Below are 7,096 nucleotides of genomic sequence, written 5' to 3' on the forward strand. Positions count from 1 at the left end.
CTTCGTCAAATTTCTCATTAATATAGTATAGACTAGTTGGACTAATTCTATAAATTCTTCCATTTGAACGATTCCTTTTTGACTGCGCTTTCACGCAGTTCCACATTCTATACTATGCAATCAGCTCATGAGAAACGATAGCGTGGCTTTCCACACATTTACACACAGTTCAGTCAATTTGAAGCGCGATGTGGTACCGAGTCGTCGACGAAAACGATGGAAAATCGATTCGAAGGCCTATTAAACTAGCTTTCCTCTCCGATCTACGAGGACAGAGGAACGAAAGACCCCATAGGAGGCATGAAAACCCCTCGACACGCGACTCCACCACATTGATCTTCGGCCAACAAAGACGGCACAAACGTCGCAGCTGATCCTCTGAAACCGAATGCGCGCGTCTGTGACTCTTCGTCGATCCTTTAAATAAACGAAAACCGGAGGAGCGTCGATTTTGTCCAGTTACGCATGGCCTCGTGAAAATTTCGAATCGATCACTGTGTTAGGTATAATACCTCTTTAGTCTGTCGATAGCCACGATGTAACCGCTTGCTTTTCGTCGTTTTAACGAAGTTTTAACGAAGTCTTTGACCGAGGTGCTACGACGCCCTTGCGCGAATTGTGAATATTTAAACAAGCTTATAAAGAGATGGATCAACGAGAGTTTATAGACGCGCACGTTTCTGATTTTAACGTCAGTCGACAAAAATCGAGGAGCTCAAGGTCCGGCCAAAGCAACGACGCAAACTGAAAGCAGAAAGAAGGATTCCATCGATGACGGGAGAAACGATGAGATAAACACGTTGATGTGTGTTAGTTAGGCTTAGCCGGAGTGACGAGCTTCTATGCATCAGTATTACGTTCGAAGAGCGATACTAATATACATTGGTCTAGTGATTATACATTATATTGCGTACATACGATTTTATTTAATATACACATATATATATATACATATTGGATATGAAAGGGCGATATTATTATTATTAACTATTAATTATTATTAATTATTATATAGATATGTGGGGATATATATACTTATATATATATATTTGTATATATAAATACTTATACATGTATAAATATATATATTCGTATATATATATATTTATATATATATGGGCGCCGATTATGTGCAGGGAGTAGGCAGCGACCACGCGCTTTGCGATAGGTCGCGGTTTAAATCTCGATGTTGTTCGTTCAAATGAAACAAACTAAAATAGAAAAGGGGAAGAGTAAAAAGGAAACAACAGCTCGCGCTTCGGAATCGTGAGCGATGGGACTTCGGTACGCGATAAAAGGAAACACAGATGGAACGGGCAGATTTTTGGAAAACGAGGGAAGCAGTTGCTTGCTTCGGTTGTTCAGTTTTTTCAACAATGTAAAACTTCCAACAGAGTCATCGAATATACAGGAAAACGATCTTGGCAAATTGTGAGTCGACTTGTCGCGATCGTGTTCGTTTAAATCCTTATCGATATACTTCGATATATTTGCAACGACATTTTGCAGTGAAACGATCGTCGATCCTTTACAAGGCAATCGTCGAACCGTCGATCAACTTATACATCAAATTCTTGACAAAATTGGTTCAGTTTTCGATCATTGCACGTGAACCAATCACGATCGAAGTTCGACTGCACTATTGAAGCACGATCGATCGATCGAATTTGAAACACCGATCCGCCTGTTGCAGAAATTCCACGATTCACGTGTCTCGAGATGAGTCGACGAAATTGTTCACGGATTAGCTGAACGAAACTTCAGTTTTTCCTCGATCGACCGATCCGGATGTTTGTCCTTTCGATGATATTGAGCAAAACTTACCGAAAACCCTGGCTCACGAGTGCACCAGAGTATTAAAAAAGATCGATATAACCGTGGAATAATACCGCTGCGGGAAATTCAAGACAAGCGTGAAAGAGAAAGAAAGAAATGGTTTTAATACTCAGATGTAATGTATAATCTAACCGTCGTTTATAAATGGATATGGATGATGAGCAATGGATATATGAAATAAATAAATAAATATATGTATATATATATATTATATATTAGATATATGTTATATGTATAATATATAATATATGATATATATACGTAATATATGTATATAATATATATTAAAACTGCATTGCACACGTAGTATATATATATATGTATGTGGCGATATATATGTATATATATACATACATATGGACTATTTTCTTCTATTGATATTGTGAGTAATTGCTGCGTGTTATTTCCATCATACGTCGCAAGGCACTCTGCAACCGACGACGAGACGCGAAATGAACGATTTTAGTCGATATTAACGTCATTGTTGCTAATTTAGCGGTTAGTAGACGAATCGATGTGATGTAGCGCTAAATGGAACTTCATTTGAATGTACATTTCTCGAGAAAAGACCGTAGCTAATCGTTATTCGTGCATCTATTCGAAAACTTTCGTACGAGGAGGAACGAAATATTAGTATGGTAAATAGTATATAGAATTTTTTATATGATGTAAATGTTCTTTGGAGTTACGACTTACTACCATTGTTTCTAATTAAAATTGTTACAGAAATAATCTTACATACGTGTAGCGAATTAAAAGGATTCCTAAGGAAGAAGGATATTTAATTTTCCGTGAGTTATTGTGTATAACTTAAGGAGCAACGAAACGTAATACAGATGATTATTCTATCATTATATTTTTCTATGACTTTTTCAATTTACTTCGATATATTCGATTCTGTTTTTATTATTCGTCAAGTTACAATTACTTAATTTTAAACACCTAAAATATCTCATTAATTTATCAGTCGATTAATTTATTCGCTATTGACGTCTTACGAAACTCGATTTAATAAACAAAAAAATGTTGGTACTTTCAGTGTGGAATAGATATATTATAACAATATTTTTCAATTGTAAACACATTGTAAATAGTAACTAGCGGTAGTGAATCGAGTCAGCTGCTTCTCGATTACAATGAACATAATCGATGTCTCGCGTCGTTCGTCTCGTGTATGCGGTGCGTCCTGCGCAAGCTATCCCAACACCGAGCTACACCAAAAGCAAGCGACTAACGAAAGAAATTAAAAAAGAATGAAGAAAAAAGAATAAAAATATGTACGATGTGTAAGCCAAGTGCCTTGTGTTCTGGTAACTAATCATTGATTTTTAACTATGATATTAGAGGAAGTGAGAAAACGAGAGAACGAACGAGAGAAAGAGACACCGAGGAGAAGCAAAAAGAACGGGAGAACGAAATCAAAGGTTTTTGATATCAGTTCGAAGGAAAAGTGAAGCGTGTTCTTCGATAGGATAAGAATACACTTTTTCTCCTCTTTTTATACGATCTTAAATGATCGTTGCTCCGTACTATATCTGCTCCTCGAGTAATTTCAGTCACGTTAATTTCGGTAATTTCATTGCAGATTTAACGACTCGTCGATTTTATCAATAATAACTTTCATAACGATTTTAACGATCGTAGAAAGAGCAAAGAAATAAGATAATTTCTGAAATGCGAATTGGTATTTTTTATAATACAAAGACGCACAGTATTTAAAAGATGGAATAGAAAGTATATTCGAGTAATCGAATAATCAAAACGCACAATCGTCCGCGTTTTACAGCGACGTTTCTCTTCGATACCTGTTTTCATTGCTCCGAGTGTTTTACTGGGAAAAAAGATTCGTAACAATGTTTTATTAATTCTGACGTATCGTAACGATGTGCCAAAGCACGGAGGTATTGCCATCGTGCATAAGAATCTAGTTTTACGTTTCTTCCGTCTGATTATGCGTAATGAAGAGAAAAACGTTCGTTTTGATTGCTCAGTTTCTCTCTACTTCCACTGCCTGAAAAAAAACTGATCTCAAGTTTACGAATAGCGAAATGTCGTTAACTCTGCAACGTGTCTTCGTTGTCGGAATTTTTTACCCTTCGTAGCGTATGTGCCTATGTTAGCGAAAGAGTTAATTGCTCCAAACAAGTCTTCGAGTTAATCCATTCTGCACTAAGCCTTACCTCTATCAAAATGATTATTTCGTATGATTCTCTTGTCAAATTTATTCAGCGAGATATACAATAGAAATTTAGTTTAAACGTTAATATGGTATCACGTTATCATGCAAGAGACGCTCGAAGTTTCGTCGACATACTCAGAAACCTCGACCGACTCCCTCGATTAGCTAGAATCTTCCTTCTAACGCTTGAGATAAAAGCTATGCTTTTAACGCTGTTTAATACCGCGAGCGTTTCCACGAAAGTTGGCCAGAAGCGAGGCGAGTGTCGGATATCGTATCGCGTTGGCAGCTGATTTCGCGAACGGAAGTAAGAAGAGGGAAAGGGATGGAAAACTCGACGACGAAATTGATCATCGAGCTGTTGTTAGGCTTAGAAGATAGAATCACTTGTGCCGCAGTGCACTCTGGGCCCATCCCATGCCAAATCCTCGGTTAGCAGAAATGAAAAGGAAACGGCGACTAAACTAAATAAAAGAAGCAAATAAAGAAATAAAATGTGGACATTTTCATTCGTAGCAAAAATCGTTTGGTGTTGCGATAGACGGCGAAGGTGTCAGAGCAGAATGGAATACGAGTGTTGCGTCATCGTGTGTATGTATGTATATGTGTATACCGTGTGTTATACGAGAAATACGAAAGAAAGAAAAGAGATGCGAGAACAAAGCAAAAGAAAAGAACTAGGGAAGGAAATGCAGCGAGTGTTCCGATTGCGCGTGCACGTACGTACGCCGTTTCTTACCGGCGACTCTATACTTAATGTAATAATCTTTTTAACTATGACGAGGAACGAAATATTAGCTATGTCTAAAAGGAATTGATGTACATAGTAGATCTCGGTAGATAGCAAATGTGTCGTGGCCGAGGGAGTTCTGCATTCATGACGCGCTTAAACGGAATCGCGTTTAATATTTCTTTCTCCAGGAGAAAGAACAAATCGTTCTGCGACGATATTAGTACGTAACGAGGGAAACGAATTATACGAGAGCGTTCGAATGAAATTCGAGGACGTTTCATAGAAAGTGTAACGGCGATTGCTGCCTCATGGATGCATTGAATCGGATGAGAAACCCCTTTAAGCAGACAATCCTTTGTTAGTTAGTCCTTAAATACGCGCGTGCTGTGTCCCTGTGTATGAATGAAATGTATGGAAAGTATTAATTCGTAAGAAGCCGAAATAATTGCGCCTGTTTGCCATCTGTAGCTCTATACTCTCCCCTCGTCCCTCTTTCTTATATTTTCTCATTCTTTAGATAGATACGAGTGTACTTAATTCCTAGAGAAAGCGGATACGATGCACGCTACTTTTTATTGGTTGAATGGATGAGTAATTTAGACGTTTTTTAAGTGTAAAAGGAAAAAAGAATAAGATTTTTAAACGATAGCGTATGTCGAATTGGAGAATCAAATTGAATCACGTGCCAATAAAGAGTTTTCTCGAAGTATGTTATAACGTATCTTCGTATCCGCTTGTTACATAGTACGTCGATCTTGCGAAGAGTTTTCTTCTTCCTCTTAAAACTCTTGTAGGCATTGGCTTATTTTACGAGCTTCGATACCGAGGACGATTGTATAATAGGAATAGTAGGTTGGAAAAATTCTTAAGGAAAAGTCGAGAAACGAACAGTCAACAGTCGTTTCGCAGCGTCTTCGCGACTCGCATGTTTTAGAAGAATTTCAATTTTACTCGAGAGAATACGAAATATTTTTTAACGTTTACGTTCTTTTGAATAGATCTAAGATTATGATCCGGTAATTATCGCCAGTGGCGAAACCGAAAGTTAGATAGAATTAAACAAAATTCGATCTTTAATAATCGGAGCATGGTTTGGAGAAAACGAAACGATTCGGAACTTGTAAAAAGATCACGAAGCAATGGTTCGATGTCTAGTCTAACCATGAACAACAGAGTATTGTGTCTTCGATGATAATTTCTGTAACTGCGATGGATTCTGAAAGGCTTGAAGATGAAGACGATGTCTTTATCAAAATCGACACAGAATAATTTATTTATTTGGAGTGCATCGCGATGTATAGAATTCTAAGCCGATACCTAAGTTTACAATAGAAAAATTTTATTTGATATATTGCGATAAAGTATCAAAGATTTTATCGCAATCGAATTATTGTAAAATGTTTAACCTTGTCGCTATGTCAGTCGCTATTAGAAAAATATACACGCTTATACGTACGGGAATATCTGTATAAGTAAATTATTTTATTAAAAGCAAATTGTCATCAAATTTCATTTGCGATCGTATCCTGCCAGCTAAACATTAATATCCGAAGTCAGTACGTTAAACGCAAATATCAAAAATAAATTTTCAAATTTTAAATTCCTATTTCGTTGAGTGACTATTATAGCAATGAAAGGTATCTGTTCTAATCAAAATATTCATTTTTGACGGTTATCAAAACTGGTACGAGAAATGTTTCAAAATTTCTTTCGCTGATACCTCGCCAAAGTTCTCTATAAAGAAGCAAGAAACTATTTGCACTGTGCGAAAAATCAAAAACAACGAAGATCAAACAGAAACGCGAAATTATTTGAGAAATGAGATCGTAACGCTTAACAATAAATACCGTGCCAAATATCGTCGTTGTAATCAAAAGACGCATCATCTCAGTCGGTGTAGTAAATCAAAAAGAGGAAAGAAACACTGCTGCGATAAAATTAGGAAAAATTCTCGGGTATGTCGTTCCGTGAATCTTCCGTTCCTCCCAATAAGTTACGTCGTCGAGGCTGAATCGACTCTCGTTCCTTTTCCACTCGTCTATACGTGCGCGTTACAGTACGTTTTAGCGCAAATGTGTTAGTGCAAATGTGGTGAATCGTAGCCCGCGAGCGACGAACGTGTAGTATGCAATAATATACTGTATAAAGAGTCTGGATTTTATATGTGTCGTGAGCAACGGTGTGCAAGAAGGTGCACGAAATCCTTTCGATCCTCTCGATCCAACCCCCCCCCCTCCCCCTGCCCCTCCGATACTCCTCATGAATTCCACGACTCGTGTGTTTCAATTTAGACGCGTAAGAGATCGAAGCGACGTCGCGTAGGATACAGACTGCGCTCGAGATTCGAA

This window comes from Bombus bifarius, unplaced genomic scaffold, assembly GCF_011952205.1.
Source record: "Bombus bifarius isolate JDL3187 unplaced genomic scaffold, Bbif_JDL3187 scf7180000007970, whole genome shotgun sequence".
Lineage (NCBI taxonomy): Eukaryota > Metazoa > Arthropoda > Insecta > Hymenoptera > Apidae > Bombus > Bombus bifarius.